The following is a 14,280-nucleotide window of genomic DNA, read 5'->3' on the forward strand; positions in this document are numbered from 1 at the left end:
GATCACTTTGCAGGTGCAGTTGAACTCATTTTCCCCAGAGCTCAGTAAATGTGGTAAAGCTCTGCTGGTTTCCATCATTTAATCATGTGTAAAGTGAAGTGTCACCACATTTACTAAGTTCTGGTGAAAATTAGTGCAACTGCACTTGCAAAGTGCACAGTCTATTTGTCCGTAGTAAATCCACCCTATTTCTTCTAGTATTATACAGGACTCTTTTACCCAACTGTGACACATTGGGGTTTTGTAGCTCAGTGGTAGTACCAAAACAGTGAGTTTACTCCATGCCAGAAGTCGTTATCAGGGCTCTCCTGCCCACTTTTATTTTTAAAGAAAGTTCAAAGTTCATATAGGTATGTCTTCCCACACAGGGGGTTCTCACCATCCCCATGGTAAAAACATAATACGTAGCCTCCTGGCTCTCTTGGCTACTTTATTGCTCAGATTAGTACCTTTTGGTCCTTCTGGCCATCAAACATGTCTATGTGTACCTTAGCTCTGTGTCTTTCCTTGCAGCTCTCTGCTGCTTTGCCCCTCGTGGACTCTCTCTCAGGCTTGGGCCTTGGTCTTTCCTGACCTGGACAGCACAATGCAGACCTGCACCTCTCACCGCTCCCTTCACACACTGACCCCCCTTGTGAGAGTGGGGTCCTGACCTCTAATTCTGTTACACATATGAAGCCAGCACACACCTGTACCATTAGTGTGCTTGCTTCCTACAAAATCTGGCCTAAACCACCATATTAAACAGTAGCATGGGTTAGAGCTGCCATACACGTTTCATTCATCTGCCAGAGCTATTAGCAAGTGATTCATTTGTGCTGGGCTTGTTTACACAAGTGTTGGTCCTCTTAAGAGCGATCCGAGGTAGACTGATTTTCAGAGTTTGACAGGCAATGAGGACCCTGCACCACCCCATTTCAACTGCACACATAGGTGGGGCCTAGGCCCAGGGTACCCAATAAGGGGGAGATCACACAACACACATTTCTTGATGTAATTAATCTTGTGGAATGTATAAAGTTTAGCAGTAATGAAGAAAGACTGTTTTGTTGTAGGCACTGTTATAAGGCAATATAGTAGTTGGTATTTATACAGCTTGGGCCTGTGTTACAGGAGGACGGCTTCTACTGGTGGGATGGTGGTTTGAGGTGTACTGGAGAGTGGATGGTGTCAGTTGAGCAGGGGCGGACTGACAACATCCAGGGCCCCCGTCCCAAATTAAGCAAGGGTACCCTGCCAGGCCCTGGCCATGACCCATCCCTGGCTCTACCATGACCCGCACCTCTCCTTCATTGTGTATAAAGTACTTCTGCCTTTTTTAAAAAAAAAACACTGTTTAACAGAGTCTAATGGGACCTGGAGGGAGGTCTTTCTCTGACAATGTCCATTGGACAGTCTGTTAGAAAGCGTCCCCTCTAGGCCCCATTAGAGAATACAACAGAGTCTAATGGGACCTGGAGGGAGGTCTCTTTCTAACAGTGTGCATTAGAAAGTCTCAGTTAGAGAGAGACCCCCCCTCCAGGACCCATTGGAGACTTCAAAAGAATCTAATGGGACCTGGAGGGGGGTCTCTCTAACAGAGGCCCTTTCAGTGTCCATTGTAGAATCGGTTAGAGTCCCCCCTTCAGGTCCAATTATAGCCTGAAAAGGAGTATAACAAGACCTGGAGGGGGGCCTCTTTCTAACAGAGTGTACAGTGAACACCTTTATTCACTCTGGTCCTCACGGGACCCCCTCCTTGTGCCATGACTCTCACCCCTGCTGCCCCAACCTCTCACAAAGAAATAAAATTGCCACTGTGTAGTGCTCCTCTTACCTTAACTATGGGTACTGTAGCTGTGGCTGGCTCCCGTGTCCTCTGTGGGTGGCTGGCTGGCTGGCTCCTGCGTCCCCTGTGGCTGGCTCCTGTGGGTGGCTGGCACCTGTTGGTGGCTGGCTGGCACCCTGCTGTGGCTGGCTGGCTCCCTGGTGTGGGTGGGTCACTGTGGGTGGCTGGCTGGCATCCTGCTGTGGATGGTCACAATGGCTGGTTGGCTCCTGTGGGTGGTTGGCTCCCTGCTGTGGGTGGGCCACCATGACTGCTGGCTCCTGTGAGTGGCTGGCTGGTTTCCTGGTGTGGGTGGGTCACCGTGGGTGGCTGGCGGGCACCCTGGCCCTGCTGTGGGTGGGTCAAAATGGGTGGCTGGCACACTGGCTCTGTTGTGGGTGGGTCACCATGGGTAGCTGGCTTCTGTGGGTGGCTGACAGAGAAGGGTGGACTGACAGAGAGGGGGGCTGACAGAGGGGGAGCGGGCTAACAGAGAGGGGTGGTGTCATAAACCAGATGTGACCAGAACTGTGTGACTGCGACAGAGTGAACCAGACATAAATAGGTGAAAGTAAGTTTATTAAAGTAAATGCATATAAATGTGAACACACCACCAATTCAAACAGAGTGAACAAACCAAACAACTAAACCAGTCAAGCCAGGCCAGGGTCATAAACAGGAGATCAGTAGATGGGGACCCAGGAGTAAACAGACAGGGAAGGGATCAGGATGCAGGGCAAGGATCCAGGGATACAGGAACAGATACAACAGGTTCAGGATACAGGAATCAGGAATTAGGGTTCAGGATCAGGATAACAGGTAAACAGGCAGCAGGTCAGGGCACAAGGACAATACCAGGGCAAGGTGTGTGTGCACGTGCCAGGTATTTATACTATAGCTGCTATCAAAGTCAAGTGATGCCTGATTGCAGAAGGAAATACCTGCTCCACACTGCCAGGATCCCTCCGCTGGTAGACGCCAGTACTGCAGCCCAAAGATGACATAATACCAGCAGGGAAAAGCTCTTCTGACCTCTCCAAACTGCCAGGAGACACCTGCTGGTGGGCCTCAGTACTGCACGCCAAATGATCAATATTACCAGCGGAGGGAACCTTTCCTGACAGTTGGACTGACAGAGGAGGGGAGGCTGACAGAGAGGGGTGGACTGACAGAGGAGGGGAGGCTGACGGAGGGGGGTGCTGACAGAGGGGGGGCTGACAGAGGGGGAGGGGGGCTAACAGAGGGGTGGGGCTGACAGAGGGTGAGGGGGGCTAACAGAGGGGTGGGCTGACAGAGGGGTAGGGGGGCTAACAGAGAGGGGTGGACTGACAGAGGAGGGGAGGCTGACAGAGAGGGGTGGACTGACAGAGGAGGGGAGGCTGACAAAGGGGGGGGCTGACAGAGGGGGGCTGACAGAGAGAGGAGGGGGGCTGACAGAGAGAGAGGGGGTGGGTTGACAGATGGGGGGCTGACAGAGGGGGAGGCGGACAGAGAGAGGGGTTCTGACAAAGAGGGGTGGGCTAACGGAGGGGGGTGGGCTGACAGAGGTGGGTTGGCTAACAGAGGGCGGTTGGCTGACAGAGGGGGTGGGACCGCAGAAAACACACAGTGTGCCAGACAGAGAGGCGGGACTCCAGCAGCAAGTGGTCGTGATCACCCACAGACCAGCCCCGCTTGGCCGCATCCACACGTGATAAGCTCAGAAGAGCCAATTGCAGGGCGCTCGTGTGGACTACCAGTCCCAGAATGCCACAGCGTGCGGCCACACATGAACCCGTCCAGCCAATCACATGATGTTTGCGTGGACTACAAGTCCCAGAATGCCACCACATGCGCCCAGTCGCTGCGGCTGTGCCCCTGGCCGACTTCCTCAAAGAAAAAAAAAATTGCAGCGGGCTGACTGAGCTGCTCATGGGGCCCCCCTGACTACAGGCCCTCAGTCGGTGCCAGAGTGACCGAATGGTCAGTCCGCCCCTGCAGTAGAGCAGTGGAATTGTCAGTAAGGCAGAAGTTGGTGTCAATAGGGCAGTGGATGGTGTCAGTAGTTTTTTATATTTTAAATGTTTTTTACAATTTTTTTAGGAGCTCCATTGGGGGGCTTTGGTGAAATATCAGCAGGGGAAATCTGCGCAACAGGAGGTGATTGTGGTGTGCCCAGGCACACTTGGCAAATACCCTCTGGGCACTCCTTTGTGCTCCTATTAAATCCTGTTAATTTTTTAGGCCAATAGGCAATCTATTGTCATAAAATGGCACATGAAGCTGGTCATTGCAACAGGGGACATCAAAACAAAAAATAATGTATTTAAAATGACTGTACAGCAGGGAAGAGGATCCTTTTAATGCGACTTTGAGAATGACATGGAAAAAACTTACATGCTTGGGAGATGTTTTCAAGCTGTATGTGGTGCTACAGAATAGTATTCACTAACCAGGGTGAGATCCTCATTTTTAAAAGCATTAGATGTGCTCACATTTCAACTGTGCAGCCCGCTGTCTAGCCACACTCTGCTCTGCCTGCGTCTCTGTTGCTGGGATGTACAAAGAGAAGAGAGCGCAAGGCTACCCTAGTATGATATTGTTTAATGCCAAAAATGCAGATTCAAGAGGGTTACACTCACAAACATGGATCAGAGAGTCGCATGTACAGCAAAGTAGATGTCTCCTCTCCTGGCCAGAATGGATGGGTTGGCTCCCAAAAATGAGTGATATGGATGGGGGATGTTAGAGCGTACTCCGCTTCCTCATTATGTCAGGCTGTGTGTCAGGCTGTGCTGTATGACACGCGCACGGTCCAGCCGGCACAGCGTGACATCACTCGTGGCCGTAAATGGAGAACCAAGTGAGTGAAGTAACTCCTCCCAGATAGCAGAGCGGTTGCCACGACAACATGTTTCGGAGGCGCGGCCTTCTTCTTCAGGTCACACCCTTCTCTCCTCTAGCCTGCTTATGTATGTGAATATCAAGCAGTTCATCTGTTGTAGCACCCAGTTTGTTGTATATGGACTTATCTATGTTGGAAGGACAGTGTGCGCCATGCGGACACGTTTTGGTGAACATCGTAGGTTTATAGAGAAGAAAATAGAAAAGCACAGTGTCCCACGTCATTTCAAACACAAACATGGTGGTAGCACTGAAGGTTTGGAACTCTTTGGCATTGAGTCAGCTCCTGTTGTGAGCTCCGTGCTTGTGACCCGTTGAATGGCATTGGCTGTTCCGTGGGAGGGGCGGGAGGCTTTCACATACATAAGCAGGATAGAGGAGAGAAGGGCGTGACCTGAAGAAGGAGGCCGCGCCTCCAAAACATGTTGTCATGGCAACCGCTCTGCTAGCTGGGAGGAGTTACTTCACTCACTTGGTTTTCCGTTTACGGCCATGAGTGATGTCACGCTGCGCTGGCTGCACCGCGCGCATGTCATACAGCAAACACAGCCGACATGATGAGGAAGCAGAGTTTCCTTTAACATCCCCCATACATATCACTCACCGTCCTTCCAATATAGATAAGCCCACATGGGCACCTCAGTCCATATACAACACACTGGGTGCTACAACAGATGAACTGCTTGATATTAAAAGTGCATCCATCTTTGTTACAGAATGTTTTTTGACCATGTGAGATGAATCTACAGGCTTTACATTTAGTACCTTTACACTTAAAGCATCCTGTAATGTTAAAGAATTGAGGAATATTTGCCATCCTGGCACACTTTTCCTTAAGACGACTAGGAGCAATAAGGCTTTTGACGTTACTTGCACGTCGAAAAATAACCCGGGGTTTACTTGGGAGCACTCTCCCAAGTGCTTTATCTTGCCCCAGGATTGGCCAATGTTTTTGAATTATTTTCTTAATCGTCCAATGTTGGTCATTGAATCTTGTGATGAAAAGAGTACCACGCTGATCTTTAGTGGAAATTGGCATATCCCTAGTAGTGATTCTATCTCTATATCGGTCAACTGCCCTTTGTATGTGTTGAGGTTCATATCCTTTTTCCAGAAATCTTTTAGTTAACACAGTAGCCTGATCCTCATAAACCCTAATATTACTACAATTTCTACGTAAGCGGCAGAACTGACTGTAGGGGATATTCTCCTTCCATTTTGGATGGTGGCAACTCTTTTGATGGAGATAAGAGTTGCCAGCTGTTTCCTTGAAATGAGTTTTGGATGTGATGTTACCATCAACATCATTACTCAGCTCAAGGTCCAAAAAGACCAGAGAACTCGGATACACTACATGGGTAAAATGTATACCAAACTTATTGCCATTACAATAGTAGACAAACTGGTCCACTCCACAACATCAAGGGGCACATCCCAGATGATGAGGACATCATCAATATATCTCCCATAGTATACCAAGTGCCTGGCAAAGGGGTTATTTGACCAAATTTGGGATTTCTCCCAATACCCCATAAACAGATTGGCGTAGCAGGGTGCAAAATGTGCACCCATAGCCGTGCCAGCTACCTGTCTGCAGAATTGCCCGTGGAAGGAGAAATAATTCCTCTCCAGAGCAAACCGAGTACATTGACGAATGAACTCAGACTGAGTGGGATTAATGTAGTCTGTTTCAGATAGAAAATACTCGACTGCCCGTAAACCACCATCATGAGGAATTGACGTGTAAAAAGAGCTCATGTCCAATGATAACCACAAATAACCTGGTTCCCACTTATAATGTTGTAGGGAATCCAGAACATGTGCAGAGTCCTTGATATAAGCAGGAAGGGAAGTGACAAGGGGTTGGAGGAAGGCATCCACATACTGAAACACCCAACTAGTAATTCAATCCATACTCGCCACTATAGGTCTACCTGGTGGGCTTATTGGATCCTTATCGACCTTCGGAATGTGATAGAAGTAGGGTGTCTTAAAATAATTGGCCAGAAAAAAATTTTCTCAGATTTTTGTATGATGGCTCGGGCAAAAGCTTGATTCATCAACTCAGTGAGTTCAATTTTATACCCAGGAAAGGGGTCATTTTTAAGTATTTCGTATGTAGCTTCATCTGATAGAAGTGCCCCATACACACGGTCGGATTTTCTGACGGAAAATGTGTGATAGGACCTTCTTGTCGGAAATTCCGACCATGTGTAGGCTCCATCACACATTTTCCATCGGATTTTCCGACACACAAAGTTTGAGAGCAGGATATAAAATTTTCCGACAACAAAATCCGTTGTCGGAAATTCCGATCGTGTGTACACAAATCCGACGGACAAAGTGCCACGCATGCTCAGAATAAATAAAGAGATGAAAGCTATTGGCCACTGCCCCGTTTATAGTCCCGACGTACGTGTTTTACGTCACCGCGTTCAGAACGATCTGATTTTCCGCCAACTTTGTGTGACCGTGTGTATGCAAGACAAGTTTGAGCCAACATCCGTCGGAAAAAATCCTAGGATTTTGTTGTCGGAATGTCCGAACAAAATCCGACCGTGTGTATGGGGCATAAGAGCCTCTTTTAGGTATTCTGCCTTGTCCTGGACTACTATACCTCCTCCTTTGTCTGCTATACGGATAACCACATCATAATTCTCTTTCAGAGCAAGTAAGGCCTCTTTTTCACGTACTGAAAGGTTATGTTTATTTACCTTCCCCTGTGGTGACTCACATATTTTTCTGAAATCTGCGTACACCATAGCATAAAAGGTTTTAATTCATTCATTCTTAATATGATGTGGATGGAAAAGTAGACTTTGGACAGAATGTGGAATGTATCATCCCATTAGAAAATGGCGTAGATAGGGGAACATCCACCGCTGACCCTCCCTCCCAGAATAATTCTTCTAGAATGTTCATTGCTTCCTTATCCATTTCGTCTAGGCTTATATCATGTATTTCCTCTATTGGGGATATAGGTACTGTTTGCGTACTACTTGGTAGCACAGTATTTGTATTGTATATAGGCAATAATGAATCAATTAAATTAGATAAATATATAAATACACAATTATAAATATATAAATATATAAAGTGTCTCTTCAGTATTGCAGCAGCGCTGTGCACCCCAATTAACCAGGGTCTCTTTCTTAATCTATTTCAGAAAGTTCAAACACGGATCTGATAGCCAGAGTCCCACCAATAAATAATCAAGATGTATTCTGTGAGGGTAGTAATCCTTTCACCAAGCGATACACCATGTGCTGGGGTCCCCAATGAAAAGTCACTCACCAGAAATCAGATCAATAAAAGCCTTGATTAATAGTAGTAAATCTGCATCAATATCCAAAGCGACCACCAGATGTCAGTATTATTCCCAGTAGTTCCAATAGGATATGTAGAAGAAACAAAAATGCTCACATAGCGTGATACTGCTAAACATCTTTATTTAATCAGCAGAAGCAGTCGCCCGGGTGACTCACACATCCCCGCCCCTAATGCTAAATACTGTCAGCAATGTGTGAAATAACATCATCCGGACATTCTGCTCCCACAGGTCGTATTAAGCATGACAATACGAGTTCTAGTGGAAGATGACCTAATGCATAAAAAACAAGTACCTTGAATACCTGCAATCATTCAGTGTATGCGGCGTGGACATTGATCGGCATCGCTATCATTGAGCAAGCACACTTTCGGTATTCATTAAAACTGATTAAAATATTCACTCTCAAAATATAAAAGTTTTCAGTAAACAAGAATTGTCTAGCAATTTTACATCATACATTGCTTATCCTATGAATAAAGATAAAAACTGCATAGCGATTTCCTAGCACGTATTGAATAATCGCATACGCTAAATTGCACCTGATAAACACATGTTGAAATATTAAAATAAATATGTATTAAAATTGTATATCTAAAATGTATATATGTACATATATAAAATATATGACAATCCACATGTAAATATATGTATATAAAACATCTATATATAAAACGTGATCATATTGGAGTCAAAATTTCATTATAATAAAACATTACACTGTGATAAAATGAAACTGGAACCATACCCCAGGGTATGTCTATGTGTCACTGATGAAACAATTTATGTCAAGCTCTTTGTTAAGACCCTTGGGGGCAATCACATCCACAGAATAGATCCAATGAGTTTCACGTTTGGATAACTCTCGGATGCGATTTATGCCCCTCCAATGGGACTGGAGATGTTCAACCCCCCCAAAATTCCAATCCCGTCGGGTCACTATCATGTTTTAATTTAAAATGCAGTGAGACGTTATGATCCTTATAGCCTATTTTTATGTTGTTTATGTGTTCAGCTATTCTCACCCGTAATAGCCTTTTTGTACGGCCTATATAGATTAAACCGCAAGCACATTTCAATGCGTACACCACAAAGGTGCTGTTGCATGTAATGAATTGTTTAATCCCGAAACTGCGATTATTAATCGGGGAAAGGAAACTATCAATTCCACTAAGAGGTCTGGAGACCTCCCTGCAGGCTTTGCATCTCCTGCACGCAAAAAAGTCGTTGCGATCCCAAAATGTCGGAGGACGTTTAGGAGGGCTAATCACTTTCTTCACCACTCTGTCTCCAAAACTCATGGTTTTTCTATAAATGAACTGGGGCTCAGAAGGTAATACTGTGGTGAGTTTCTTATCTAACCGGAGTATATGCCAGTGTCTTCTGAAGATCTCCTCCACTTCCTTGTATTGAGTATGAAATTGAGAAATAAAGCCCCACTCTTTATTACGATTTTTTTCTGTTGGTGCTACCTCAGAACCCACCGGCCGTGATTCTTGTAAACATGTAATTCTAGGTATTTCAGCCACTTCCTCCACCACCTTCTTCAGTTTCTTCGGGTCATATCCCTTGGCTTCAAATCTCTCTGTAAGGACTTTAGATTGAATCCAGAACTGTGTATCTTCAGAGAAGTTTCTTCTTACTCTCATAATCTGTCCTTTTGGGATATTCCGGAGCCATAATGGATGATGACCGCTTGAGATGGGCAAATAACTGTTCCTGTCTATTTTTTTAAAATAAACTCTTGTTTCTAATTTATTGTTCACCCTGTAAATGGTGACGTCCAAAAAGTTTATTGCTTCTTTATGCCATTCTGAAGTAAGCTTAATATTGTTATTATTATTATTCAAGGCCTGTATAAATGCTCCTAACGACTCAGATGTACCATTCCAGATAAAAAACAGGTCATCAATGAAGCGTTTGTAAAATATAAGTTCCGGCCTTTGTTCAAATGAACAAATTGGCTATGCTGGGCGCGAATTTTGCACCCATCGCAACGCCTCTTTGTTGTTAGTAGAATGTAGCGTCATACCAAAAATAGTTATGACTAAGGCAGAAATCCAAGGCATTCCTAAGGAAAATCTTTTGGTTGTGGGGGAGATTCTCTCTTTGGATCTCTTTGGGCCCAATTTAGCGCCAATAAGGCATCATCATGCTGTATGATGGAGTAAAGAGAGGAAACGTCGGCTGTGACCAAAATTGCCTGCTCTCTTCCTATCAGGCTCACATTCTGCAAACAATTAAAAAAATTCTTAGTGTCCCTTATATATGAACGGGTATTAGTGACACTCTTTTGCAAGAACCGGTCCAAGTACTGACCCATTCTGGCAGAGACCGAATCAATACTGTTGACAATAGGTCTTGCTGGAGGATTAGAGGGGTCTTTGTGAATCTTCGGCAAGGTGTAGAGCGTGGGGATCCGACTGTTGGTGGGTAACAGGAACCTTTTCTCTTTGTCCGTTAGTACCCCGCTTTTTGAACCCATGATTATGGAGATGCTCTCAGATGAAGTAACATATAAACGTCTGAAGAATGACCCCACCCTGTCCTATAGGGATGAATTGGATATTCTAGTACACATGGGTCCAAAAAGCGGGGTACTAATGGACAAAGAGAAAAGGTTCCTGTTACCCACCAGCAGTCGGATCCCCACGCTCTACACCTTGCCGAAGATTCACAAAGACCCCTCTAATCCTCCAGCAAGACCTATTGTCAACAGTATTGATTCGGTCTCTGCCAGAATGGGTCAGTACTTGGACCGGTTCTTGCAAAAGAGTGTCACTAATACCCGTTCATATATAAGGGACACTAAGAATTTTTTTAATTGTTTGCAGAATGTGAGCTTGATAGGAAGAGAGCAGGCAATTTTGGTCACAGCCGACGTTTCCTCTCTTTACTCCATCATACAGCATGATGATGCCTTATTGGCGCTCAATTGGGCCCTTAGTCAAAGAGAGGATCTCCCCCACAACCAAAAGATTTTCCTTAGGAATGCCTTGGATTTCTGCCTTAGTCATAACTATTTTTGGTATGACGGTACATTCTACTCACAACAAAGAGGCGTTGCGATGGGCGCAAAATTCGCGCCCAGCATAGCCAATTTGTTCATGGCGGAGTGGGAGGATAAGACCATTTTTAGAGAACAAAGGCCGGAACTTATATTTTACAAACGCTTCATTGATGACCTGTTTTTTATCTGGAATGGTACATCTGAGTCGTTAGGAGCAGTTATACAGGCCTTGAATAATAATAATAACAATATTAAGCTTACTTCAGAATGGCATAAAGAAGAAATAAACTTTTTGGACGTCACCATTTACAGGGTGAACAATAAATTAGAAACAAGAGTTTATTTAAAAAAAACAGACAGGAACAGCTATTTGCCCATCTCAAGCGGTCATCATCCATTGTGGCTCCGGAATATCCCAAAAGGACAGATTATGAGAGTAAGAAGAAACTGCTCTGAAGATACACAGTTCTGGATTCAATCTAAAGTCCTTACGGAGAGATTTGAAGCCAAGGGATATGACCCGAAGAAACTGAAGAAGATGGTGGAGGAAGTGGCTGAAATACCTAGAATTACATGTTTACAAGAATCACGGCCGGTGGGTTCTGAGGTAGCAGCAACAGAAAAAAATCGTAATAAAGAGTGGGGCTTTATTTCTCAATTTCATACTCAATACAAGGAAGTGGAGGAGATCTTCAGAAGACACTGGCATATACTCCGGTTAGATAAGAAACTCACCACAGTATTACCTTCTGAGCCCCAGTTCATTTATAGAAAAACCATGAGTTTTGGAGACAGAGTGGTGAAGAAAGTGATTAACCCTCCTAAACGTCCTCCGACATTTTGGGATCGCAACGGCTTTTTTGCGTGCAGGAGATGCAAAGCCTGCAGGGAGGTCTCCAGACCTCTTAGAGGAATTGATAGATTCCTTTCCCCGATTAATAATCGCAGTTTCAGGATTAAACAATTCATTACATGCAACAGCACCTTTGTGGTGTACGCATTGAAATGTGCTTGCGGTTTAATCTATATAGGCCGTACAAAAAGGCTATTACGGGTGAGAATAGCTGAACACATAAACAACATAAAAATAGGCTATAAGGATCATAAAGTCTCACTGCATTTTAAATTAAAACATGATAGTGACCCGACGGGATTGGAATTTTGGGCGGTTGAACATCTCCAGTCCCATTGGAGGGGCATAAATCGCATCCGAGAGTTATCCAAACGTGAAACTCATTGGATCTATTCTGTGGATGTGATTGCCCCCAAGGGTCTTAACATAGAGCTTGACATAAATTGTTTCATCAGTGACACATAGACATACCCTGGGGTATGGTTCCAGTTTCATTTTATCACAGTGTAATGTTTTATTATAATGAAATTTTGACTCCAATATGATCACGTTTTATATATAGATGTTTTATATACATATATTTACATGTGGATTGTCATATATTTTATATATGTACATATATACATTTTAGATATACAATTTTAATACATATTTATTTTAATATTTCAACATGTGTTTATCAGGTGCAATTTAGCGTATGCGATTATTCAATACGTGCTAGGAAATCGCTATGCAGTTTTTATCTTTTCATAGGATAAGCAATGTATGATGTAAAATTGCTAGACAATATATTTATTTTAATATTCCAACATATGTTTATCAGGTGCAATTTAGCGTATGCGATTATTCAATACGTGCTAGAAAATCGCTATGCAGTTTTTATCTTTATTCATAGGATAAGCAATGTATGATGTAAAATTGCTAGACAATTCTTGTTTACTGAAAACTTTTATATTTTGAGAGTGAATATTTTAATCAGTTTTAATGAATACCAAAAGTGTGCTTGCTCAATGATAGCGCTGCGGATCAATGTCCGCGCCGCATACACTGAATGATTGCAGGTATTCAAGGTACTTGTTTTTTATGCATTAGGTCATATTCCACTAGAACCGGTATTGTCATGCTTAATACGACCTGTGGGAGCAGAATGTCCGGATGATGTTATTTCACACATTGCTGACAGTATTTAGCATTAGGGGCGGGGATGTGTGAGTCACCCGGGCGTCTGCTTCTGCTGATTGGCTGTTCCGCCTGCCACTTATATAAATACCGGCCTCCTTTCTTGTGTGTCACGCCCTCAGAAGAAGTCCAGGAAGTGACGAAATGTTAGGGACGTGTCGCACAGGAAGTGACGCATGTGCTCCACCAACCGAGGAACCAGGAAGCGTGTGACTGTGGTTCCACACAGGGAGCGCTCCTGACAGGTTTTCACGACTGGAGGACACAATCAGGCACAGTGCACTTTGTTATCTTTGCTCAATGTTTATTAAATTTTGGTACGCATGGTTTTAAGGGGATGTTTGGATGGTTCAAATAAAGATGTTTAGCAGTATCACGCTATGTGAGCATTTTTGTTTCTTCTACATATCCTATTGGAACTACTGGGAATAATACTGACATCTGGTGGTTGCTTTGGATATTGATGCAGATTTACTACTATTAATCAAGGCTTTTATTGATCTGATTTCTGGTGAGTGAGTTTTCATTGGGGACCCCAGCACGTGGTGTATCGCTTGGTGAAAGGATTACTACCCTCACAGAATACATCTTGATTATTTATTGGTGGGACTCTGGCTATCAGATCCGTGTTTGAACTTTCTGAAATAGATTAAGAAAGAGACCCTGGTTAATTGGGGTGCACAGCGCTGCTGCAATACTGAAGAGACACTTTATATATTTATAAATTTATAATTGTGTATTTATATATTTATCTAATTTAATTGATTCATTATTGCCTATATACATGTTCTACTATTTAAGCAGCTGCTACTAGTCATATAATTATTTATGTGCCGCACATACACCGTTAGAATATTGTACTAAGCGCAGAGCATTGTTGTTTTTTTGGGACGGGCATATACAACATACATTCATTCAAGGCACAGTATTTGTATTCTCACTAGTTTTCAGGCTATAATACTGCTTTACTGTGATATCACATATGTACTTATGTAGATCCTTAAACAGTTCAAATAGATTGGCATTCATACTTGAAGCAAAATTTAAACCTTTCTGTAGAATACTGACCTCACTCTCCAACAATAGATGTGAGGATAGGTTAAAAATCTTCACTGTAGACATCAGGTTTCAATCTTTCCCCTCTTTGGTACTCTTGTTTCTACTCCCTCCAACCCCACCTCTAGTTCCCCTTCTTCTTCTATTTTTCTTTTTTTGGAGCG

This window comes from Aquarana catesbeiana, linkage group LG09, assembly GCF_042186555.1.
Source record: "Aquarana catesbeiana isolate 2022-GZ linkage group LG09, ASM4218655v1, whole genome shotgun sequence".
NCBI lineage: Eukaryota > Metazoa > Chordata > Amphibia > Anura > Ranidae > Aquarana > Aquarana catesbeiana.